The 27510-nt window shown below is 43.2% G+C and overlaps 2 pseudogenes across 1 annotated transcript; one reads left to right on the top strand and one right to left on the bottom strand.

Annotated features, from left to right (window-relative positions):
• Positions 1 to 1529: 1529 nt before the first annotated feature.
• Positions 1530 to 8087, bottom strand: Rps24-ps17 (ribosomal protein S24, pseudogene 17; annotated as a pseudogene).
• Positions 8088 to 14413: 6326 nt separating this feature from the next.
• LOC134479800 (pre-mRNA-splicing factor CWC22 homolog) lies at positions 14414 to 16240 on the top strand (annotated as a pseudogene). Its single transcript, XR_015624420.1, has 2 exons — positions 14414 to 14486; positions 14950 to 16240. The product of XR_015624420.1 is annotated as a pre-mRNA-splicing factor CWC22 homolog (transcript).
• Positions 16241 to 27510: the final 11270 nt, after the last annotated feature.

Here is a 27510-nt window from a genome sequence, read left to right as displayed (position 1 = left end):
ACTAGAACTGTCCAGAAATGAAACCCCTGGCACATAATAATCAAAACATAAAATATATAGAACAAAGAAAGAATATTAAAAGCGATAAGGGAAAAATCCAGATAACATACAAAGGCAGACCTATCAGAATCACACCTAACTTCTCAACAGAGACTGTAAATGCTAAAAGGGTCTAGACAAATATCCTGGAACCTCTAAAAAAACCATAGGTGCCTACCTAGACTACTATACACAACAAAACTATCAAACACCATAGAAGGAGAAAATAAGATATTTGAAGACAAAACCAAATTTAAACAATATCTATCTACAAATCCAGCCTTACAGAAAATACTAAAAGGAAAACTCTAAACCAAGAAGGTTAACTACACACAAGAAAACACAGGGAATAATAATTTCACACTAGTAAAAACAAAATAAGGGAAGCACACACACATACACACACACATACACACACACACATTCAACATCAAAATAAGAGGAAATAACAATCACTGGTCATTAATATCTTCCAACATCAATGGACTCAATCAATTCCCCAATAAAAAGACAATATATATTTAACAGAATGGACATGAAAACAGGATTCATCATACTGCTGCATACTGCTCCAGAAACCCACCTCAGCCATAGAGATAGACATTACATCAGAGTAAGGGGCTGCAAAAAAGATTTCCAAGCAAGTGCACCCAAGAAGCAAACTGAAATAGCCGTTCTAATATCTAATAAAATAGACTTTCAACTGAAAACAAAGAGACAGGGAAGGACACTTCATACTCATCAAAGGAAAAATCTACCAAGATGATATCTCAATTCTGAACATCTACACCCCAAACACAAGGGCACACACATCCATGAAAGAAACATTGCTAAAGCTTAAATTGCACATCAAACCCCACACATTAATAGTTGGAGACTTCTACACCCCACTCTCACCAATTGACAGGACATTCATACAAAAACTAAACAGAGAAACAATGAAACTAATAGAGATTATGAATTAAGTGGACATAGCAGAAATCTATAGAATATTTCACCTAAACACAAAAGAATATACCTTCTTCTTAGCACCTCAAGGATCCTTCTCCAAAATTGACCATATAATCAGTCACAAAGCAAGCCTCAAAGGATACCAAAAATTGAAATAATGCCTTGTATCTTATCAGACCACATGAATTAGAACTGAACTTCAACAACAACAGAAACACCGGGAAGCCTATAAATTCATGGAAATTGAACAACTCTCTACTCAGTGATGTCTGGGTCACGAGAGAAATAAAGACGTTTTCCTTTCTTTCTTTCTTTCTTTCTTTCTTTCTTTCTTTCTTTCTTTCTCTCTTTCTCTCTTTCTCTCTTTCTCTCTTTCTTTCTCTCTTTCTCTCTTTCTCTCTTTCTCTCTTTCTCTCTTTCTCTCTTTCTCTCTTTCTTTCTTTCTTTCTTTCTTCCTTTTTTCTCTTTTGAAGCTTTTTAGTTTATTTTATCCTCTCAGAAATTTGCCTATCACAGCAGAACATCAAATCACTGAAGAGCTACTCCTTTGGCTTTTTGCCAGCACCAACATTGACCTTTGCAGTCCCCCTGACCTTCTTCATTCTGTTCTTGCATTCCTTTTGCTGTTTGCAGGAGGTCTTTTTCTTCTCATAAAGGCCATGTCTTGCAAGTCTGTGTTTAGGCTCATTCTTCTTTGCATAATCTAAAGAATCATAGATCATGCCGAAGCCAGTTGTCTTGCCACCACCAAAGTGGGTTCTGAATCCAAATACAAAGATGACATCTGGTGTGGTTTTGTACATCTTGGTCAACTTTTCCAGAATTTCTGTCTTTGGTACGGTGGCCTTCCCAGGATGAAGGACATCAATGATCATCTATTTCCTCTGAAGCAGATGGTTTGTCACGAACTTCCTGGTCCGGATAGTTATCGTGTCATTTATGATGGCTACAGTGCCAGAGCTGTAGAGGAAAAGAGGGAAATAAAGACTTTCTAGAATTCAATGAATATGAAGGCACAACATATCCAAACTTGTGGGACATAATGAAAGCAGTGGAAAGAGGAAAGTTCATAGCACTAAGTGCCTCCGTAAGGAAATTAGAAAGACCTCATGCTAGCAACCTAAAAATACACCTGAAAGCTCTAGAAAAAAAGAATCAAGCACACCAGAAAGGAGTAAAAGGCAGGAAATAATCGAAATCAGGGCTGAAATTAATCAGTTAGAAACAAAGAAAACAACACAAAGAATCAACAAAACCAAGAGCTAAGTCTTTGAGAAAATCAACAAGATAGATAAACCTTAGCCAAACTAACCAGGAGACAGAGAGACAGTATCCAAATAAACAAAATCAGAAATGAAAAGGGAGACATAACAACTGACGTTGAGGAAATTCAAAGAATCATTAGGTCTTACTTAAAAAATGTGTACTTCAAAAAAAGGAAAATTTTAACGAAATGGACAATTTTCAGATACCACTTATCAAAGTTAAATCAAGATCAGGTAAATGATTTATCCAGTCACATAACCCCTAAAAAAAAATAGAAGCATTAAAAATCTCCCAACCAAAAAAGGCCCAGGGCCAGATGGTTTTAGTGCAGACTTTCAAAGAAGAGGTAATTCCAATACTCCTTAAACTATTCCACAAAGTAAAAAACAGAAGAAACGATGCCAAACTCATTCTATGAAGCCACAGTCACTCTGATACATACACCACACAAAGACATAACAAGGAAAGAGAACTTCAGACCAATTCCAACTATGAACATTAATGAAAAAATACTCAATAAAATACTTGCAAACTGAATCCAGGAACACATCAAAGACATCATCCATCAAGATCAAGTAAGCATCATCCCAAGGATGCAGGGATAGTTCAATATATGACAATCCATCAACATAAACCGCCATATAAACAAACTGAAAGAAGAAAACCATATGATTATTTCATTAGATGCTGATAAAGCCTTTGGTAAAATCTAACAGAGAAATCATGGATGCAGGGCACATTTATAAACTTAACCAAAGCAACATACAGCAAGCCAATAGCCAACATCAAACTAAATGGAGAGAAACTTAAAGCATTTCCACTAAAATTAGGGACAAGGCAAGGCTTCGCACTCTCTCCTTATCTATTTAATATATTACTTAAAGTTCTAGCCAGAGCAATTAAACAACAAAAGGCGATCAAGGGAATACAAATTGGAAAGGAAGAAATCAAAATATTGCTTTTTGTGGATGATATGCTATATGTAAGCAAGCCCCAAAATTCTACCTGGAAACTCCTACAGCTGATAAACACCTTCAGCAAAGTGGCTGGATGTAAAGTTAATTCAAAGAAATCAGTAGTCCTTCTCCATACAAATGATAAAATGGGTCGAAAAGAAACTGGGGAAACAACCCTTACAACATAGCCACGAATAATATAAAATACCTCGCTGTGTCTCTAACCAAGCAAGTGAAAGAGCTGTATGACAAGAACTTCAAGTTCTTCAAGAAAGAAATTGAAGAAGATCTCAGAAGATGGAAAGACCTCCCACGCTCATGCATAGGTAGGATTAACATAGTGAAAATGGCCATCTTACCAAAAGCAATGTACAGATTCAATGCAATCCCTATCAAAATTCCAACACAATTTCTATAGACCTTGAAAGAGCAATTCTTAATTTCATATGAAAAACAAAAAGCCTAGGATAGCAAAAAACAATCCTGAACAATAAAAGAACTTCGGGAGAAATCACCATCCCTGACTTCAAGCTGTACTACAGAGCAATCGTGATTTTTTTAAAAATGTGTGTTATTTGTACAGAAACTGACACATTGATCAATGCAATTGAATCAAAGATCCAGAAATAAACCCCCACACCTGTGGACACTTGATTTTTGATAAAGAACCAAAAACCACACAGTGGGAAAATAAAAGCATCCTCACAAATGGTGCTGGTCTAACTGGACGTCTACATGTAGAAGAATGCAAATAATCCATACTTATCACTATGCAAAAAACTCAAGTCCAAGTGAATCAAGAAATTCAACATGAAGCCAGATACACCTAATCAAATAGAAGAGAAAATGGGAAGTAAACTTGAATGCATTGGTACAGGAGACGACTTCCTGAACATAACACTAGTGACTCAGGCTCTAAGGTTAACAATAGGTAAATGGGACCTCATGAAACTGAAAAGCTTTTGTAAGGCAAAAGACACTGTCAATAGGACAAATCAACAGCCCCCAGATTGGGAAAGGACCTTCACCAATTCTACATCTGACAGAGGGCTAATATCCAAAATTTATAAAGAACTCAAGACGTTAGACACCAACGACCCACACGGCCCACTTTTTAAAATGGGGCACAGGACTTAACAGAGAATTCTCACAGAGAAATCTCAAATGGCTGAGAAGCACTTAAAGAAATAGTCAATGTCCTTAGTCATCAGTGAAATGCAAATCAAAACTGTAGTGAGTTTGGTCTGATGTTGCTTGTATTCTTATGTTAATTTGAGTCCCCCAAATTGTTTGTACCAGAGTCTGCACATCCACTTGTAAGACACTGAGGGACCCTGCCCCCAGTTGTTTCTGATTGGCAAATAAAGATGCCAGCAGTTAATGGCTGGACAGGGTAAACAGGGGTGAGACTAGGATTTTCCCAGCCTTGGGACTGAGAAGGAGGAGAAAGAGATCCGCCATGGCAGGGGAGTATGGAGGAGAGAGGAGTTTCCATGCATCTCCAGGACTAGCTGAAGGCCTGGGATGGGATAGGATATGGGGAATGTATTGGGGTGACCCTAGCTGAGATTCCTAGCTGAGTGAAGTGGCCACCTCTGATAGCCAGGTAAGAGGGAGGGGGCCATCAATCTACCCACAAAACCTTCAACCAAAAATGTGTGTTGCCTATAAGATGTGCAGATAGAACAGAGACTGAGGGAACAGCCAATCAATGACTGCCCAAACTTGAGACCCATACCATGTGAGAGAACCAACAGCCCCTGACACTAGTAATGATGCTCTGCTATGCTTGCAGATAGGAGCCTAGCATAACTGTCTCCAGAGAGGCTTCATCCAGCATAGGATGGAGACACATGCATAGATCTACAGCCAAACATTAGGTGGAACTTGGGGGATCTTGTGGAAGAGTGAGTGACAGAATTGAGCAAGCCAAAGGGGTCAAGGACACCACAAGAAGACCTACAGAGTCAACTCACCTGGGCCCTCAAGGACTCACAGAGACTGGGCCATCAACCAGGGAGCATGCAGGGGCTGGACCTAAGTTCCCTACACATTTATAGCAATGTGCAGCTTGGTATTCGTGTGGGTCTCCTAATAATTGGAGTTGGGGTTGTCTTTGACTTCATTGCCTGCCATTGGATCCCCTTCCACTAGCTGCCCTGCCTGGTGGGGCCTCAGTGGGAAAGGATGCACTTAATCCTGCTGCGACTAGATGTCTCAGGGTGGTATCCAAGGTGGGGACTTCGCCTTCTCTGAGGAGAGGGGAGGAGCAGTGCAGGAGGAAGGATTTGTTAGAGACCTGGAGGAGAAAAGGGAGGGGGCTGTGATCATGATATAAAGTGAATAAAAATAAATTATTAGAACTCCCCAAAAGATTTATTTATTCTTTCATTTTATTATACAAGGATAATCTTTATACAATGCACAATAACATTATGCCTTAAAACTTTTGTCTAGCCAATGTTCTATTGCTGTGAAGAGACAACACAACTATGGCAGCTCAAACCATTTACTGGGGCTTACAGGCTCAGAAGTGTGGTCTGTAATCAGCATAGCGGGAAGCACGGTGAACACAGGCATGGTGCTGGAGAAGAAGCCAAGATTTCTACGTCCAAATCTACAGGACTGGCTTGGGCATTTGAAACCTGAAGTCCCACCCCAATGACACTTCCTCCAACAAGACCACTCCTACTCCAATAAAATCACACATCCTAATCTTTTCAAACATTGCCGTGCTCTATGAGCATATAGGGGCCATTTTCATTCAAACCACCACAGAGTCCAAAGTCTGAGTCCCAACCTCATTGTTTTGTTGATAAAGTTTTATTGGAAAACACAGTTATTTGTCTTTGGACTACGAGTACTTCACTATACAATGGCAGAGTTGAGGAGTGCAAGCGGGCACTTCCCACTTACATAGTTTATCAGCTATCCTTGGATTATTTCTCGGCAAATAATCAATGTCAAGTTTCAAACCTGGACAAGTCACCAAGGTGTCTATTTAACATTTCAAAGCAGACCTGGACTCTAGGTTCTCCCAGCATCCCTCTGTCCTGCCCGTTACGGGATACAGCTGGCATATCTGGCCCCCTTCCTTGAACTCTCTAGTCAGCTACTCTCCCCCCAGAGGCTCTTACCTAGATAACCCAGACATTTTGGTCACCTGCTCTCTTCTGCTCTTTGGCTCCCTTAGTACTCTGGCCTCCTGGCCGCTGTGCTTGGTTTTCCTCTCTCCCCATGGTTCTCGGCTCGTCTCATGGCGTCCATTCTCAACTATTCGAGGTTCCCAGCAGCCTCCATCCCAGCCTGTGCCATTTCTCATGTGGAGAAATATGGGTTGGGGCGCCTATCTCGGGCTGTGTTTTGTCTCCCCTGAGTGGCACGTCGGTGTCCCATGAGCTCGCACCCCGATGGGGAGAAAGGTATGTAGCCTAGCACCCCTACCATTTTGCCTCCCCAAGTGGCATCTCCCCAGTAGCAAAGCAAAATGCAGAACCACATTCCGCCATACCTAGAAGTAGTCATGCCCCTTCTTTTCCTTTTTATTTCTTTTTTTATTCACTCATCAGCATATCATTTGAGAATATATATATGTGTATATATATATATATATATATATATATATATATATATATATATGTCATTCTTAAAAAGAAAATTAGTATAAACCCCTTAATGTTATCAAATAACTGTTAGGTCCAAGTGGGCTCCCAAAAATGGTGGTGTCCCTGACAATGTCCCAGGTACCAGCGGGGCTCAGCTCAGGCTGGACTATGACCTGGCACACAGGATTGCTATTGGGTAAACAAAAACCTAAACTCAGGATTTCTCAGAGATCCTGCAAAGGGTTTCTGTTTGTCAGGAAAAGCCGTTACTTTCCTTTTCTGCCTTCAATGGCCAGCTACCTCTGGCAAAGGACAACTAGCCCTGATTAACACAAAGCCTGCAGTAGATCAAAGCCCCCAGCTAAGTCCCAGGCTTTTCCACTCTACGCCTCTCCTCCCACTGCTCTCTGTCCCCCTAAACCCAACAAGACATTTCCTGCACCCACACCCACACCCACTCCAAGCCCCAAGACAGCCGGCAGCTTGATTTTCCAAATGAAGTGCTTTTCTACCCACAGAGTAGTCTAGACATTTATAGCAATGTGCAGCTTGGTATTCGTCACTTACAAGGACCAATCCCTGTTCACATTTCTGTTCATTTCTGGGTCTCTGTAGTTTTCTTGTTTCCTTTGTTCAATGGTGTTTTCTAATGTTTTATATTTTATTTTATTGACATCCCGATCAGTATTTCCCCTTCCTCCTCTTCTCCCCATCCCCATGATCCCCATCCAGTCTTCCATTTCTCTTCAGAAAAGGGCAGGCCTCCAGTGGATATCAACCAGCCATGGCATATTAAGGTGCAGTAACCAGGCGCCCGGTCTTATTAAGGCTAGACAGGGCAGCCCAGTAGGGGGAAAGGTCTCAAAGGCAGGCAACAGGGTTAGAGGCAGCCCCTGCTCCCACTGTTAGGAGTCCCTCGAGACCAAGCTACACACCTGTAACATATATGGAGAGACCCTAGGTCAGACCAATGCAGGCTCCCTGGTTGGCAGTTCAGTCTCTGTGAGCCCTTGTGGGCTCAGGTTAATTGATTCTGTGGTTTTCTTGTGGTGTCCTTGACCCCTCAGGCTCAAACTCCTGTAGAAAATGGGGACCTCGGGATTCCCTAAGCTCTGATGAATGTTTGGGGTTTTTAAAAGATATATTTTAGTAGTTGTGATTCTTGACATGGTCCTGGATGCTAAAAAAATCATTGTGTGTGTTATGTGCCAACATACATACCATCTTGTTGCCCACCTACTTGCCTTTCAATCTGTTGGTCTCTTTGCATCGTTTTCTCTCTCCCTTTTTGGTACTTATGGTAGTTTGAATAAAAATGGCCCATATATTTGAGTGCTTAGTCACCAGGGAGTGTGCTATTTGAATGGATTAGGAGATATGGTCTTGTTGTGTGTCACTGGGCTTCGAGTTTTCAAAAGCTCATGCCAGACCAGGTCTCTGTCTGTCTCTGTCTCTCCCTGTCTCTCTCTGTCTCTGTCTCTCTGTCTCTCCATGTCTCTGTCTGTCTCTCCCCCTCCCCCTTCTGCTGTGGCTCAGGATGTAAAATTCTCAGTTCCTCCTTCAGCACCATGCCTGCCACCCTGCTCTCCACCAGATGAAAATGGACTCAGAGTCTAACCTGCAAGCAAGCCCTCAGCTAGACGCTGTATTTTATACGAGTTGACTTGATTGTTGTGGTGGTTTGAATATGCTTGGCCCAGGGAGTGGCACTATTAGGAGGTGTGGCCTTGTTGGAGTAAATGTGTCGCTGTGGGGGTGGGCTTTGAGACACTACTCCTAACCACATGGGAGCCAGTCTTCTCCTAGGGGCCTTCATATGGAGATGTAGAACTCTCAGCTCCTCCTGCACCATGCCTGTCTGGATGCTGCCTTGCTCCCACCTTGGTAATACTGATGGAATCTCTGAACCTGTAAGCCAGCCCCAATTAAATGTTGTCCTTATAAGACTTGCCTTGGAGTACACATGGAGGGACCCATGGCTCCAGGTGCATATGCAGCAGAGGATGGCATTGTCCAGCATCAGTAGGAGGAAAAGCCCTTGGTCCTGTGAAGACTTGTTTCCCCAGTGTAGGGGAATGCCAGGATGTTGAGGTGGGAGTGAGTGGGTGGGAGTGGGAGCATCTTCATAGAAGCAGGGGGAGAGGGAGTGTATATGGGAGAAGGAGGAAAGGAGATAACATTTGAAATGTAAATATATAAAATATCCAAGAAAAACAACAACAACAACAACAACAACAACAACAACAACATTAACAACAAAAAGAGTTGCCTTGGTCACGGTGTCTGTTCACAGCAGTAAAACCCTAAGACAGTCATGATGTCTCTTCACAGCAATAGAACAGTGACTAAGACAGGTAGGAACCCCGTTCAAGCCCCTTCTCTAAGAGGAAAATGGCTAATCTATAAGGGCACTTATAGATGCTTCATTTGCTCATTTAACTTCTCATTTTCAGAAATAAGAGTCTAAAAGACTGTTGCTTCCTCTGCTTCCTTCGCTCAAAGAATTTCTCATTGTTAGAAGATACAAGATGTATTTACTTGTTTGCCCATGTGCTAAGCAGAATCATCCCTGCAGAAGTGTGTGTTTCATGAGGCCAAACCCTTTCACATTGTTCTCTAATGGGTTGGGCAATGCTTGGCTTGTGAGTTTTGTTTCATGGCTGTTGAATACACAAATGACCTCACACTGATCTCCTTCTTACCTTTATTTATTTCTATGTTGTCTCAGTACTAAGTTCTAGTCTCTGGTGTTGGTGCTCCAGACTAACAAAATCCCTAGCTACTAGAGCTGGGGGATGGGTCGCATGGGTCTTCTCTTTCCTTCGAGGGCTAGTGCAGGTCCAGGAGCCCAGTGGTTGTTCTGTGAGTACTCTGAATTAAAGCAGTCATTCAGCTAGATGATTCTTAAAAATGAAGTTGAAGTCACACACAGTTCTAGAGAAGATGGCAGGTCACTGAAAAAGGAAGGTAGAAAGTGCGTCTGTTCATTCTTATACATTAATGAACAAGGTCCTTTTGAAAATTTTACTGGGGGCCCCATATTATAATGTTTTAAAATGTGTATGGGTGTTTTGCTAGTGTGTGTGTCTGTGCACCATGTGTATGCAGTGTCTGTAGACTCCAGAAGGGGACTCTGGAGTTACAGAGGGCTGTGGGTTACCACGTAAGTCTTGAGAATCGAACCTATGTTCTCTGCAAGAACAGTAAGTGCTCCTAACCCCTAAACCATCTCCCCACCCCAGGGCGCCAGATTTTAAACGCAGCACAGTGTCAGTGTGACTATGCATTCCTCTAACAACTGTGTAAACCATGTCCTGCTGGCACACAGTGACTGTCTACCCTGCAGAACATCTGGTAACTAAAGATACCCATGTTTATTGGATTTGATTAGTTCATCATGTCCATAAATTAAAATAAACATAAGTTCAAAGTAGGATTCTGAAGTAACTACCAAGAGATCCGTTTTTTTCTAGTCAATTAAAAGGTCGTTATCAAGTGTCCTATCTTAGATAATTTATATCTCTTGGCTTTATTGTATCCTCTTGGAAATTAAAGATACTATTTCTTCCTCCTCCTCCTGGTTCCTTTTATTCTGACCTAGTAAACTTTGATTCTTTTGCTCTTTCTGTCTGCTTAATGCAGCTAAGTTTTACACAACTCCTACATTTAATGGCTTCATTTCATAAGGACCTTTATCAAGCTGGAACATCTTGCATGGCTTCTGTGATTGATAGCATACTGACCTGGAAAAGTGGTTTTAATTACTAGCTCTGAAAAACCCAAAGGAACCTCAGACCTCACCGCGGTGAGGCTGGACCACCTCTTGTTTTTCTAAATAGGGCCTAGGAGGGTGTATCTGTCCAGTGAGAGCAAACCAAGGGGTATGCAATAGCCCACCGATTGGGAGAGTGTCCTCCTGACTGCTTGGGATGACACTCCCAACAAGAACACAAAGTATACAAAAGGCACCCAACAAATCATCATCATTGGCCAATGAAGGCTGCCAGTGAGGCAGATTTACTTTTCTTTCTTTTTTAAGACATGCAGTGGGCTTTCAGGTACTTATAAAAACCAGAAGAGAATGGTGTGATGTTACAGGAGAGTGTCCACTGCCTGATGTGGGTGCTGGGAACCAAATTCTGCTCCTCTGCAAGAGCAGCGAGTGTTCTTAACCACTGAGCATCTCTTCAGCACTCAGTTTGTGGTTTTGGAGTTCTTACGCATCAGGAAAGTCCTAGAACCTGGAACTCTTCCCCATTTACTTCTGCCGCCTCCCTACCCTAAATTCTCAGTCGCTCTCAAAAAACAGATCCACAGTCTTCTCATGTGATCTGCAAGAGGTTTAAATGAGAGTGTGCACGCTTTGCAAACTCCTAGTGCTGCCTGGGGTTTATAAGTATAGGAGGCAGTGACTTAGCCCTTTTGGGAGCAAGAGAACTTTGTCTCTGATCCACATTCAAGTTTTAGGGAAGTTCTGTGTCCCAACAGGAATGTTGGGAGAGCTGATGCCTCAAGCCCTCGACAACTAAAATTGCCTGTGGTAGTATGAACAAAAATGGCCCCCATAGGCCCATAGGAAGTGGCAGTGTTAGGAGGTGTGGCCTTGTGGGAGTAGGTGTGGCCTTGTGGGAGTAGGTGTGGCCTTGTGGGAGTAGGTGTGGCCTTGTGGGAGGAAGTGCACATCATAACTAACATACCATAACTAACATAAGGGGTAGGCTTTGGGTCTCAGAAGTTCAAACCAATTTTTTCTCTTGATGCCTGTAGATCCAGATGTAGAATTCTCAGGTCCCTCTTCAGCACCATGTCTGCCTACATGCCACCATTCTTCCTGCCACAGTGATAATGGACTAAGCCTCTGAAACTGTAGGCCAAACTCAAATGCTTTCCTTTATAAGATTTGCCCTGGTCACAGTGTCTCTTGACAGCAATAAAAGCCAAATGAAGACAGTGCCAAAACATTTAAGGTTCCTCAGATCCATAGCTGCAGATCTTGTGAGCATAAGGCAGGCTCTATCTCAAGACTTAGGGCTGCTGCTTTACAACTCCTCTGGAGGCCAGAGCTAGGCCATGGAAGACCATTAATCCAGTGTAGAGCTCCAAACTTTTGTCTTGTCTTTATCCTAGAAGATATCATGACATCCACCGTAACGTAATTGCAGTGCTCCGGAAGCCCTTGCTTCTTACTGCCTAGCATTTACTTTTTGTTGTAGCCTCCACACAACATGAGCACCTAACTGTGCACCTTTTAGATAGTCAGTGGAAGCTCAGTCTGCCATTGGATCCTCTCTATTGATGCTACAAAGTTCCTGAACAAATCCACTGAAAAGACAGAGAAATTCACTTAGGCTAATGGTCAGATGTCAATCCATGACCAGCTGGCTCTGATGCTTTGGGGCCTGTGGTGAGGTGGTACACACTCTTGGTTTCCAACTTGACTATATCTGGAGGCCACACCAGTGAGGAGGCTTTGATTCATTTGAAGTAGGAAGACCCACTTCTAGACTAGACCTAGGTGGGGAGACACATCTTTAACCTGGGCCACCCCTTCTGTTGGAAGCCCAACATGGAATAAGAAAGGTGCTGTTCTTTGCTTGTCCTCACCTCGAGAGCAAGCCATTCCTTCATTGGCATTACAGCCACAGTTTGGAGATCCAGCATATACTGAGACACCCAACCTGTGGGCTGAGAAACTACCTGGTTCTTGGACTTTCCAGTCCCAGCTGGTAATTGTTGGATTAGCTGGACTGCAGCTAAGTCACCCAATAAATTCCAAATATAGAAAGAGATAGATAGAGGGGCTGGAGAGATGGCTCAGTGGTTAAGAGCACTGATTGCTCTTCCAGAGGTCCTGAGTTCAATTCCCAGCAACCACATGGTGATGTACAACCATCTGTAATGGGATCTGGTGCCCTCTTCTGGAGTGTGAAGACAGCTACAGTGTACTCACGTACATAAATAAATCTTTTTTAAAAAGAAAGAGAGATAGATAGATATGGAGACTCATTCTGTTACTTTGTAGATCCCTGACAAATACACCATGACAGAGAATACGCAGTTGAGGACACAAGGGTCCTGATAGCCCCCTCAAGGCTCAATGCCCCCTGTTTCCTTCTCATCCTCACTTCCTATAGGTTCTATCCCATTCCAATAGTGCCACAGGTTGGTAACCAAGCCTTTAATCTATGGTCTTTGGGCACATACACATTTTATTCTAATTTGCTTTCTGCTGTGATAAACTATGACTAAAAGCAACTTGTAGGTGGAAAGTAATTATTTGGTTTGCATTTCCAGGTCACAATCCATCATTGAGAAAAATCAGTACAAGCACTATAGGCAGGAACCTGGAGGCAGGATCCAGGGAGGAATTCCATTTGCTGGCCTACGTTCTGGCTTGTGTGCAGCTTGCTTTGCCTGCAGTGCAGGGGCACCTGTTCTAGGGTAGCTGCTGCCCTAAGTGGTCTGGATGCTCCTGTATCAATTAAGAATCAAAACAATCGGGGTTGGGGATTTAGCTCAGTGGTAGAGCGCTTGCCTAGCAAGTGCAAGGCCCTGGGTTCGGTCCCCAGCTCCGAAAAAAAGAAAAAAAAAAAGAATCAAAACAATCTTCTCAGACATGCCAATATGATCTAGGAAATTCCTCAGTTGATGCTGTCCTCTCAGATGACTCCAGGTTCTTGCAAGTTAACTATTAAAACTAACTAGGACAAGTTTCAAACATTCTCTGTCTTAGTCAGTATTCTATTGCTGTGAAGACACACCATGATCACAGCAACTCTTATAAAAGAAAACATTTAATTGGTGTAGCTTAGAGTTTCAGAGGTTTAGTTCATTATCATCATGGCGGGAAGCATGGCAACAGGCAGACACGGTGCTGGAGGAGCTGAGAGTTCTACCCAGTACTGGCTGGTGTTGTGGGTCAACTTGACACAAGCTGGAGTTATCACAGAAAAAGGAGCCTTGTGGAAATGTCTTCATGAGATCCAGCTGTAAGGCACTTTCTCAATTAGTGATCACGGGGGTAGGACCCAGCCCATTGTGGGTGGTGCCATCCCTGGGCTGGTGGTCTTGGGTTCTATAGGAAAGCAAGCTGAGCAAGCCAGGGGAAGCAAGTCAGTAACATCCCTCCATGGCCTCTGCATCAGCTCCTGCTTCCTAACCTGTTTGAGTTCCAGGTCTGACTTCCTTGGTGATGAACAGCAATGTGGAAGTAAGCTGAATAAACCCTTTCCTCCCCAACTTGCTTCTTGGTTATGATGTTTGTGCAGGAATAGAAACCCTGACTAAGACATACCTCTTGAGCATATGAGACCCTCACGTTGACTCATTTCTTTCAACAAGGCCACATCTCCTAATAGTGCCACTCCTTGTGGGCCTTTGGGGGCCATTTTCCTTCAACTCCCAATCCCCATGACTCTTAGTGGGCTAACACACCATATAGCCCTTCTTATAAGATGGGCTCTCAACACAGACCAGCACGAGGTTTCTACTCAGTCTCTTAAAGCAAGGCTCTCATTTCAATCAATATGCCTATCAAAACAGTGGTGGAGTAAAGAGAACACAGCAAGCCACAGGCTTGTAAAGTTTCTATCAGAAATGATGCACGGCACCTCCACTCAGCTCATCAGTCAAGTCATATGCAGCTCTAAGTGTAAAGAGAGCAGAAGAGGTTGGGGATGCACCTTAGAGAATTCTTTTGCCTAGCATTCATGAAGTACAAGGTTTGTTCCCAACACCACACAAAAAGGAGGTGAGGAACAGAGATATACCCTATGGTATACTCAAGAGGAAAACGGAAGTATTTGTTATGTGGTACTAATTATGACCACAACTCTTGTGGAAGGCAACACCCATCCACAAATTCTCTGTCCTAACTCGTGGATTGCATTACACGGCAAAGGGAAGCAGAGCTTTCTGTAGGATTGGATGATGTTAAATAGGGAGACAGCCTATCCATTAGAATAAATGTGGTCTGTTTCCACAATTATAATACAAACTTTTATTTATATACAGGGTGAGGGACACTATTGCATAAACACTTCTCTTCAGGTGTGGCCTCTAGAGCCACAGTTTCGAATGCTTAGCTTTATAAGGAAGTCCTACCATAAACTCTTACCTTTGCTTAAACCGAGCAACCACATCTGGGTCTAGTAGGTTTATCCCATCCAGTTGGTTTCCAAGAGTAATCCAGTTGGGCTGCACATTGGAGATCCTCAAGAGACTAATTCTTAATTTTCGGAAAGGATATCAAAGGAATGATTAAGCAACTTTGTCTGACTGCTTCAAAATTTGTAGCACATCTTATTAACCAAAATGTGCCACATGAGGTTCTGTGCCTGGAGATGCTCACTTTGCTGCTAGAGAGACCAACAGATGATAGTGTTGAAGTAGCTGATGACTTCCTTAGGGAGTGCGGTCTCCATTAGCCCCAGGTGTCACTAGGGGAATCAATGCAATCTTTGATGCCTGCGAAACATTCTACATGAGGTCAACAAAAGAGTTCAGTACATGATTGAAGTGATGTTTGCTGTACGAAAAGATGGATTCAAGGGCCACCCTGTTATTCTGGAAGGACTTGATTTAGTGGAAGAGGATTGTCAGTTTACACAAATGCTTCCCTTGGAGGACAACTACAATCCAGAAGATGTTAATGTTTTCAAGACGGATCCTAATTTTATGGAGAATGGAGAGAAGTACAAGGTTATTAAAAAAGAAATCCTTGATGAAGGAGACAGTGATTCAAACACAGACCAAGAAGTTGGAACTAGTGAAGATGAGGAGGAACAAGAGGAGGAAGAAGAGGAAAAAGGACAAAAAGTAACTATTCGTGACAAAACAGAAATCAACCTACTCTCGTTTCATCGTACAATATATCTTGCCATTCAGTCAAGTTTAGATTTTGAAGAATGAGCACACAAGTTGCTGAAAATGGAGTTTGTTGAGAGCCAAACAAAAGAACTCTGCAACATGATACTTGACTGCTAGACCCGACAAAGGACCGATGAGAAACTTTTTGGCTTGTTAGCCGGGCAGTTTTGTATGCTGAAAAAAAAAAATACATGGAATCATTTGAAAGTGTATTCAAGGAACAGTACAACACCATCCATCCATTAGAGACAGACAAATTGAGAAATGTTGCTAAGCTGTTGGCTTACCTTTTATACACAAAGTCAATTCCATGGGGTGTTCTCCAATGTACAAAGCAGAGTGAAGAGACCATGACATCGTCTAGTAGGACTTTTGTCAAGGTCTTCCAGGAAGTGTGTGAATGCATGGGTCTTCCTAAACTGAGTGTGGGGTTAAAGGATGGAACTCTTCAGCCATTCTTTGAAGGACTCTTACCCCACGAGACAACCCACGCAATACCCAGTTTGATATCAACTTCTCCACTTCCGTAAGTCTCAGAAGACAGATGAACTGTGAGAACATCTGAAAAATATGCCCAAGGTCATCATAGCCCAGAAACCATAAGCTGAGCAAAAGAAACTGGCCCTGACATCTTCATCTTCAGAGTCTTCCTGGGCATCTGATCCCTCTGACTCAGATTCTGACAGCAGCGAGAGCAGCTCAGAGTCCTCCAGTGAAGCAAGTGACTCCTCCCCCTGCAGCAGTCAGAGCTCTGCCTCAGCTAAAGGTAGAAGAAAAAAGAGCCACGGGAAGGCCAGAGGTGAAAAGTAGATTCGTTAGCCAGGGCCACCAGGCAGGCATGTGACAGGAGACGAGGAGGCAGGGAGCACCAAAGGCATCAGGAAGGGAGGATTGAGAGAGCAAGGTCTAAAGACACAGAGCTCAGGGCTCAGATGCAGACTGGCGAGATCCCCAGCAAAGCACATGGAGGACAGAAGCCATGAGAGTAGTTACAGCAGAGTTGGCAATGGCCAAGAAAGAACGGGACTTGCACAGAGAGCCAGAAGATAGGCATGGCGAGCAAAGAAGCAGCAAGAGAGAAGAGATTCTTTTTCTGAAAATGAGAAACAAAGAACCCGAAATCAGGAGTGATAATGTTAGAAGAAAAGATCGCTCCGGGTCAAGAGAGAGGAGTAGAAAGCATTCTGATCATAAAGGAGGGGACAACGAGTGTCAGAACAGTGCCAAAATACGCTAGGAAAAACCTAGCAGATACACTGAACATTGTAGAGAATCAAAGAGAAGTCAGGACCAGAGGAGAGAAAAGTCTCCCACAAAACAAAAGTAATTCTAATGGCAACTGGACATGCCTTACATTCAGTCCAATGTCCTTTTTACATTGATGGATCTTATAGAGAACTCTTGAATAAAATACCTGTTTGTAATTTTTAAAGATGCTTTCTTTTTGACTTGTTTTATAATTGATGTATCTCAAGGTTCTTTGTGTAAAATCATAAAGAAAATGGACTCAACAAAGGGGTAAGTCATGTATTGTGAATAAAAGGAACAAATGTTCATTGAAAAAAAAAAGGATAAATGTGGTCACACAAAACAGAAGAGGGAGGTAAAAGGAGCCCACAGGAGAAACGTAAAGGGGCTGGGTTCAAAGCTGGAGGGGGGTGCTGCTATGATTTGGGTGTGGCATGCCCCTCCAGTACTCTTTGGGTACTGGAATTCTGGTCCCCAGTGGGGGCTCTGTTGGGTGGTAGAAGTGTTTGGAAGAAGGACCCAATAGAAGGTCATTGGGGTAGTTGCTTTTAAAAGGGATTAATGCCATCTTTCGGAGTTTGGGTAGTTCTCACGGAGGGAGTGTTGTAAAAGAGCAAGCGTGGCCTGTGTACTGTTCTCTGACTGTGGTCTTACCCTGTGACCCCTATTGTCTAGGCTTCCACCACGATTCCATCCACTCCATGGAACCAAAGAGGCCTCCACCAAAGCTGGGACAGACTGTGTCATAGCCTTGAACCTTCTTAGCTGCGAGCTACCTAAGTTCCCAGTCTCAGTCATTCCATTATGGTATCAGAAGATGGCGCTAGATCGGAACAAAGGACGCAGACTGAGAGGACCGAGTTAGCCAGAGCATGACAGGTTGAAACTGGCAGTTCGGGAGACTAGGTCTAATTTTCTGTTTCCCAGAAATGAGGACCCTGATTCAGGTCTGCCACGGGCAACCATCTGAGGACACCTTGTTGTCTGATCAGAAGTATGAATAGGTAGCTAGCATGGGTAAGCAACCCCCTGGGAAGTCTCCCCTCCTGGGAAGTCTCCAGAGATCAACCAACTGTAGAATCATACAGACCCCCAGAGATAGAGCTAATCAATCAAGGTATAAGGGCACACACCTCCCTGGAATTCCCTAACTGACAATAAAAACGAGGCCTGCGAGTCCACCAGAGGCCTCCATCCCTGAATGGAGAGACCCCTGCATGCAAAAAGTCAGCTGAATGAACGCTCTGTGCCTTTGCATACAGTTGGAGTCTGGGGTATCTTCAGAGAGTCCCATACCCTAACAACACTACCTCTAGAAGCTATAAAAGACACATAATATAAAAGCACATTCTCCCTTAGAATCTCCCAAAGGAATGCAGCCCATCTGGCAAGCTTTGATTCAAGTAGGGCCCCAGTCTGATTTTTAAATTACCAATTGTATTATGAATTGTGTTATTTAAAGCCAATAAGTTGAGATCATTTGTTACAATGACAATAGGAAACTAATATATCTCACTTTAAAATGGCATCCTTTGCTTTTTTATTTCTAACCATAAATAAATGATCAGGCTTGGAACACATTGAAATAGAAAAATGTAACATAAAATAATCCGTGCCAGACGTGGCAGTGCACATCTTTAGTCTCAGCACGAGGGAGGCAAGGCAGGCAGATAATCCGAGTTAGAGGGCAGCCTGGTCTACAGAGCCAGTTTTAGGATAGCCAGGGCTACACAGAGAAACTGTGTCTCAAAAACAAGACAAAACAAAACAAAACCTAGTATCATTTTTGCATATAAATACATAAATGTTATGTTTCAAGAGTGGTCATATGGCTCAAGCTTGCAGCATTCCTTTCTCTTTTAAAACAAGACTGCCAAGGCCCAGACTCAGCTTGGAGAGGGGTTCTAAGAAAAGGGGTGTATAGGAGCCTTGAAAACAAACACTCAAAGTCAAATCATGGGTCCGAGCTGTCCGCCTATGTTCTGTTGGAGACGGCTCTCTAAGAGCTCTCTGTAGATAGCTCTTGGCTCTGTAGTCTGCTCCAGACAGCTTTTTAGAGTTAGCTCTGTCTCTCTCTGTCTCTGTGTGTCTCTCTCAGTGTCTCTCTCAGTGTCTCTCTCTCTCTCTCTCTCTCTCTCTCTCTCTCTCGTGTGTGTGTGTGTGTGTGTGTGTGTGTGTGTGTGTGTGTGTGTGTTCTGCTCTAGACAGCTTTTTCTTGCTATACTGTCTTTGGTTGAGACAGCTCTCTCTGCTAGTAAGAATTCTAAAAGCTCTCTGGATAGTTCATGGGTTTTCTGACCAAACTGTTAATTCAGAAACTGTTAGAAAAAATTCTAAAAATAACTCTTGGGTTTTCTGATCAAAAGCAGAAAGTCAGAAAACATCCTAAAAGAGCTATCTGTGTTCACTCTCCAGAGATCTCCAGATAGCTTGGCTCTCTTTAGAGAAAAATTCTCTAAAAAGGACTGCCATCACTTTCTGATAGCTCATCGGATGCCCAGTCTTTTATTTACCATCAATTCAGTCCTTTATTCTAGTTTCCCTCATAACCATCCCCAGCATTCCACGATCTTAGCCCCTTGCCTCTGACCATGTCTGGACCTAAATAAGATATGTCTCAGGCTGACCTTGAACTCAAGAATCTGCCTGAAATTGTAACTGCCTGTCTTTGTATCTTTCTGACAAGCTGACTCCAAGTGCAGCTGCCTCTGTTCCTTTAGATCTGTTAAGCCCTTCATACAATTTGTATTGTGTTCTTATATTTTGCATAGTTGAGAAATTATGTATTTTTGAGCCCATGTTTTTAGAGTTCTTTTCCATAGCCTTAAGGACTGTTCTGAGGGTCCCAGCATTTACCATTTTGCTGAGACATTAACCACACCTTTGCCTCTTGGACTCATGCTGTCTTGATTATCATGGAGTCATTAATGTTAACAAGAAGGACACCCCTGAAAGAAGGAACATAAAAATATGCACATTATTTTACAAACAAGCCTTACACACCCTCTTCCAGGGGCAGAAACCATGTCGTTCCACCCCGACCAAGACCGTGCCATACCTGACATAAGATAATCTTTATTTATCATTTTTAATTTATGTGTATGAGTGTTTTGCCTGGGAAGGACCCTAGGGCCTTTCACCAGCCAGAGGAAGCGGGGAGGTTAAGGGACAAGGGGTGTGGGACCCCTTGGGGTAAAGGGACGCTGGATGAGGGCTCAAGGGAGATCCTAGAGGAGGAGCCTGGGAACTGGGGCCATGATAAGGGGGGCTGTGGGGACCCAGAGCAAAAGGGCTACTTCACCTGATATAATAGTGACCCTATCCCTCCCAGCCTATGAAGGACCCTAGTTCTTACTGAAGTGTAAGAGCTATTCAGAGGCTTGGCCTGGTAGAAAGTAGGTAGGTTATGAGGACCCTAAAGGCTTTCACCAGCTTTACACCCACCGCCTCAGGTCAAGATTTGGCCAAGTACCAGCTTCCTGCCTCAGATCAAGGCTAGGCCAAGTTCCATTCTCCACTCCAGTTCTTGGGAGGAGCAGGGACATTCTTGAAAATCTGCAGAATGTACTGACTGATAGTTACCTGACCCTCTGGTCCCAGATAGAGATCAAAGGCATGTCACATAAGTTTAAACTGTAACCGTGCTGATGTAACCTGTACCTCTAAAAGTATAAAAATGTTTGTTATAGTCACATTCGGGGTCGCTTTCTAGTCACTTGACATGAGGGGTGATTGAAGGTTGACCCTGACACGATGGAAAATAAACCTCTTGTGTTTGCATTGAACTCCATTCTCAGGCCTCGCTTGGGGGGTCTCCCGGTAGTTAAGACTCACTTTGAGCCTTACACCTATGGCCCGTAGATGAAGATGGCGATCATGCCATGCAATATTGGCCTTTCTCTTTGGCTGACTTGTACAACTGGAAGGCCCAACACTCACCGCCCCTTTAGCCCCTAAGGGGCTGATTAATCTCAGACTGTTTTATTTACTCCTCAGCCCACCTGGGATGATATCCACAACTCATAAGAGAGCTCCTCATGACCAAAGAGCAAGAGAGGATAATGCAGGAAGCCTGAAAGAACGTCCCCTCAGACACAAGGACACCATCGATTGACCAGGCTGTCGTTGACTAGACTTTCCCTGACTAGACCTGACTGGGACTTTAATATGGCAGGAGCGAGGAGCACCTGAAGATTTACTACCAGACTCAAGGGGGCCACACAACGATCCACCAATTTGACCAAGGTATGTGAGGTTAAGCAGGAACCAGACCAGTCCCTTCAGCCTTTCTAGAGCAGCTCATGGACGCATTCCGCCAATATACAGGCTACGACCCCAGGAGGAAGGAGCACAAAGCTACTGTGACTGTGGCTTTTATAGACCAGGCTAGGAGAGATATCAGGGAAAAGCTTCAGAGACTAGAGGGACTACAGGATAAGTCATTGAGGGATTCAGTGCAGGTTGCTGAGAAAGTCTACCATTAACAGGCAGACAGGAGGAGAAGAAGCAAAGAAAAAGGAAGAAGATGAAAGGGGAATGAAAAAAGAAAGGTGACAGGAAAGGAATTTACAGAGAATCTTGGCTACAATAGTTAAGGAAAGCAGAAAAGAGAGACTCCAACCAAAGAGACAGAAAACCCCTTGAAAAGGACCAATAATGCATATTGCAAGGAGAGGGGCCACTGGGCCAAGAGTGCCCTAACAAACAAAAGCTGGGATCAGAAAACCCCAGGCCTTGGGAAAAGTGTCCCCAAAAGGCAAAGGTATTAGCCCTGGGGGAAGACAGTGACTAGGGAGAACAGGGTTCAGACCCCCTCCCCGAACCCAGGGTAACTCTGAGAGTGGAGGGGAAACCCACTCAATTGTGGACATGAGGGCTCAACATTTGATCCTCCCCCAAACCCCCATTTCCAAGAAAAGATCCTGGGTCCAAAGAGCCACTGGCACAAAAATGTACTCATGGAAGAACAGTGGGCCAAGGAATGGGCCTGTAACCAATTCATTCATGGTCATCCCAGACTGTCCCTACCCTCTGTTGGGGCAAGACTTACTCTCCAAAATGGGGGCCCAGATACACTTCTTGCCTGATGGGCCACAACTAACTGGCACATACAGTTTCTCACTACCAGACTAGATGATGAGTGTAAATTATTTGAAACCACCTTTACTCAGAACCAGAACTTGACTTGGTGGTTAGAAACATTTCCATCAGCCTGGGTGGAAGTGGTGGGGATGGGCAAAGCAAAATGTCATTCCCCTGCGGTAGTAGAACTCAAGGCGCAGGCTACCCCAGTGTCTCTCAGACAATACCCTATGACCCAGGAGGCACGAGAAGGAATTAAGCCTCACATCTCCAGGTTCTTCCAGCTTGGGGTGCTGCTTAGTGCCATTCAGCCTGGAACACACAGCTCCTGCCAGTTAAGAAGCCGGGTACTAACGATTATCACCCAGTCCAGGACGTACAAGAGGTAAACTGTCAAGTGGCCGACGTAAACCCTATTGTGCCTAACCCCTACACTCTATTGAGTTCTTTGCCACCTTCCAGAATTTGGTACACGGTCTTAAACTTGAAAGATGCTTTCTTCTGCCTGCTTTGGGCCTTCTCCCGTTCTCCTGCCTCAGAGACAGTGGTGTGGCCCAAACTGGAGCTTGAATAAAGAGACCCCAATGTGACTGCATTGGAATCAGCTCCTTGATGGTCTTTTGGGGGTTCGTGAACGTTTCCTGGCACAGCAGACTTTTGCCTTCATTGTTAGGAATTAAGGGCATTTATTAAAGTCCAGCCTGTTTTTTCTAGCCACATCATACTGTAATCTAGGGCGTGTCTGCATTTGGCTGGATCATACAGACCTAAGAAGGTCTTTGGATGTGATCTCAAGCCAGAGCCATCTTGTTGCTAGATTAAAATTCCTCTACATTGTATCAGTTCAAAGAGCTGGAGACTGTTTGCTGTCATAAAATCTGCTTGCTCTTTTGCCATTTTGCTTCCCCTCCTGTTGTTGTAAAATCTAAAAAATAAAAAAGTAAGCTTGTCTTTTGCCTCACTAGGTCCAGCACCTCAGTGCCCCAAGATACCTGCTAGATATCTTGGTGGAAACACATCCCAACTCCCTCAGCAGCCCAGCGTCTCCTGCCACTGCACACTTTCCTACACTCAAACCCTCACATAAAAGAACACACAACACAATAATCTTTGGCTCAATTGGTAAGATATAATTGCCCACCTAAACATATAAAGCCCAGTACCATCCATCCCTTAAGAACATTAAATAACCTGTAAATACACAGAGCGGAATCTTAACGTCACCTGCCATGGCTTCTCGCCCTCTCCCTCCTCTCCTTTTCCATTCCAGTCCCCTCCCCTTCCTTCAAACTTCTCTCCTGCCCATCCTTCCTTCTCCTCCAATGACAGGCCTCCTTCTATCCTGTACCTGCCCCTCACCTGTATTTTACAAATTCAATGGGGAGAAGGTTCTGGCAAAGTCACCTGAGTCCTGAGTAGTGACTAGGCAGCTGTCCTTGGGGCAGTGGAATTAGCATCAAAATGCAGATAACTCCAGGGCAAACCACAACATCTCCCTTTTTTTTTTTTTGTCCAGTTAAAAGGCTTTTTCACTTATATATAAATTGAGTACAGTTATTACCATTCTACAATTTATAAAACATATGATATACTCAATACCTGGTCCATCACTATATCCGTTAAACAGAACATTTAGTTATCCATTCCAGCTTAAGAAAGGCTTAAAATCTATATTATATCTTGGCTATCTTGTATACTATCTGATAACTATCCAATAAAATATGTATTTCCAGAGTTAACAGCCTGATAGGCTATGAAACTATAATCAGTCTTCAACCCCATCAGAAATCTGAAAATGACCAAATATCTATACACATAGAAAAGCCTAACATGGCTTCCAGAACTGAGAGGTAGAGACAAATCTCCACTAGCACAGTCCCCGGTTAGCAACATGTGAGTGCAAGTCTTCAGCCTTCTGGCTCAAAATCAACTGACAGAGTCTTGAAATGCAGATTTTTGAAAGGCTGATCACCCTGTCTTGGCAAAGCTTATCAGCCAACTATTCTACATAATTTGTCCTTTTCTGGACTGCATAGTCTGCAGACGAAACAGGCAGTTTTGTCCAGTGGCTGCCTAGCCACAAAGTATTGCCTCACCTGGAGGTAGAAATGTTCAAATTCTTCATTAAATCCACCAAAGGGGAACTGTTAGGAGCAGATATGTCTCAACAAAAGATAAAAAGATGAGAACAGGGGCATTGCAAAGGGGGTCAGAAGTTAGGACCCTGGAACTGTCCGGTTGCCTATCTATCAAAGAAACTAGACTCAGTGGCTGCCGGTTGGCTGACCTGCCTCCTGATTGTGGCAGCCTTGGTCAAGGATGCAGACAAACTGACTTTGGGACAAGACTTGGTGGTAACAGCCTCGTAAGCCTTAGAAAGTACGGTGAGACAGCCTCCTGATAGGTGGCTGACTAATGCCAGAATGACTCATTACCAGACGCTGTTACTAAATGCTGACCATGTTAAATTTACCCCTGCTGCTGTTCTAAATCCTGCTTCACTACTGCCTGACCCCGAGTTCGGGTCCAACAGTTTCCAGAGCCTAATCACACTTTTTAAAAACACAAAGACAAAATCTTTCTCCCAAAATACTGTGTTCCTTCATCTGTAACCAGAAAAGTTTATATCTTGCACTCTCTCCCAGAGTAATAATATAACCATAAAACTCAAAGTCACACCCATTATGAAGATTAAACAATTTTTTAAAAAGGAAGTAAGCTAAACAATGAGCCTGATAGACTTTTGTACTCTATGATATCAGGAAATGAACCCAAAATTCCCGTGGAGCCTACGTTAAGAGAATCTGAGCTTCCTGTTATGGTAAATATCAAAAGTAACCACAAACCCTCACTAGCCGGCATCAACGAGCCATATGGCCTTTAGCGGGGTAATTCATAAAACAAACTAAACACCTTCTATCAATTCTAATACCAGTAAGCTACTTAAAAATCAGGACTTTAAACCAAAATATATCCATCTGTTAAACTCTCTACCTGGAGCCACAGATTTTTATTTAACCTTAATAACTTGTAAATATCACAATACTCTACTTTGAGTCGGTGACTAATTTTTCCCTAAGTTCCGAACCATGGATGAAAATCCCCACGTGATTCGGATAATCTCTGTACTCTCCTTAAAACAAACTTAAACACCTTCTATCAATTCTAATACCAATAAGCAACTTAAAACTCTGGAATTTAACCCAAAATATATCCATCTGTTAAGCTCTCTACCCAGAGTCACAGAATTTTATTTAACCTTAACAACTTCTATAATATATGTCTGCATTCACTCTGCCTGGTGTTATAGACATTCATCACAACTCTCTACTTGGAGGTAGTGACTAATTTCTCCCTAAGTTCTGAACCGTGGGTGAAAATCCCCACCTGATTCAGGTAATCTCTTTACTCTCTTCTTTCTAAAAACAAACTTAATCACCTTTTAATAATACCGGTCATTAAGAAGTAGCTTGTCTAACTAGGATTTCAACCCAAAGTTCCCGTGGAACCCACGTTAGAAGGAATATGAGTATCCTGAAAGACTTTCTAAACAACTTTCTTTAAAAAGCAGCTTTTAATCTCAAACTCTCTGAGCTACCATTACTTATCATACAGCCTGGGACCTACAGCCTGCCAGCCCAGGATGACTCCCTGTTTGTTTGAATTCCCCGCCCTTGAAATATCACATGACTTAACTTGGCGCCGCCCTCCTCTTACTTAGAAAATAAAAACTTTCTCTCAACTCTTAGGATTACTAGTGGATTCTTGCCCAGCACATTGACTCGCCAGCTGTTGTTGTAAAAATATAAAAAATAAAAAAGTATGGTTGTCTTTTACCTGCTCTAGGTCCAGCACCGCAGTACCCCAAGATATCTGCTAGATATGCTAATTCTCAGTCAGCAAAGCTTCTCACCCGCTCTGCTCCATCCCCTATCACACTGCGGAAGGCCTCTCTCTGAGCCTGGCAGCAATCTCTCTACCTATCTAGTTCCCAAGGCAGGTTTCCATTCCAGAAGCACACATCCCAATTCTGTGGCAGCCCAGACTAGCTGTCCCACACTCCATTACACTTAAATCTACTGATAGTGTAAAGGCTAAAGTTCTATTCTAAGTTTAAATCACTGGGCTTAAGAGATCTATAAAACAAACAGACCTCTAACCTGTGAGCCTCACTTGCTCAAGGACAGATAACTTCTATCATGCTGGGGGCTGTTGCTTATGTAAGATAGTAAACTACAGTGTTTCCTCTTTTGTAAACAGCCTTGGTTGCCCCAGACTTATGGGCGAGCTTGATCACACATAGGTGCAGGCAGGCTAGAGGTACTTAAGGAAATACATCAGGATGTAAGCATGCCCTGATTGGATGAAGGTGGGAAGCGCTGACCATTTAGGGTTCGCCTTTATAAGCCTCTGACTAATTTGTACCTTAATACCATACTCTGGGAGTCCTAGGTATGGACCTGAGCAGTGTCCAGTGAACTGGCCAGTATTTAATAAAGCTTGTTTTACATTTGGTTCCAATTTTGTGGTAGCTGCCCTATTCTTACTGGGTGGGATTCATCCATAGCCCTGGTACTCTGATCCCCATGAACCTTTCTTTCTAATCATAGGGTGGTCCAGCTCAGTAGCTCACTCAGTGATTTAAGTAGCCCCTGTGAATCTAGTTGATGTCATTAAAGTAAGACAAGCGTCCCAAGGCAAAAGTCATTTTCTTTAGTCAGCTTACCCAAAACATCCCTGTTGTTCCCATTCAGAAGTTATCTCTTATTAAGAACCCAGCACAAACACCTAATAGGATTTGCTCATGTTTGTTAAGCAGATTATTGGGTTTGTGGCAGTGGAGTGGGGTCACATCTCTAGTTTGTTCCACGGCATGTGTACTAAAATTACATTGGTTAAGCTCTAAAATTGGCCATTTCCCTCTTTACCAAAACCAGGCATTTATTGTGCCAAGGTAGCTGTAATAAAAATGCTTGTGCATGTGGTTTGGGCAATCCTTTGACGTGAGGCCCCTAAAATATGCCTTTTCACAAGGTTGGGCATTTAGAAAAAAGCCCTCAGACTTAAAGTTCCTGCTCGCTAAAAGGAACCATTCTCTTTTTCTCTGGCAAAAGGGAAGTGTAGCTCTTTTGTTAACATATTACTGTGCTGCCTATTAGCGTGTTGGAGTCGAGGTTCAGGTCGATTACCAGCTTCTAGGCCTCCTTGCTCTAGCTCCTAGGCTGCTTTTCTCCCAATACATTTGACCCAGGCTAACCACCCTCACCACCAATCCCCTACACAGCTTCTCTCTGCTTTCCCAGTAGACAGCCTTGACACTTTGGAACTTTCCCCTTTTCACCCACGCAGAGGCTAATTTGGTTTCTTTACTGTGCCTATTTTTTCATTGAGTATATTATTATACTTTTATAGAGTATATTATTTTTCCCCATGTGAAATATATATGAATTCCTTAATAAGTCCTCAACATTGGGCAAGATTAATATTTGTAATTT

This window comes from Rattus norvegicus, chromosome 7 (assembly GCF_021556685.1).
Source record: "Rattus norvegicus strain SHRSP/BbbUtx chromosome 7, alternate assembly SHRSP_T2T, whole genome shotgun sequence".
Classification (NCBI taxonomy): Eukaryota; Metazoa; Chordata; class Mammalia; order Rodentia; family Muridae; genus Rattus; species Rattus norvegicus.
Note: the sequence above shows the minus strand (reverse complement) of the source record. Positions and strands in the feature narration are given on the sequence as shown.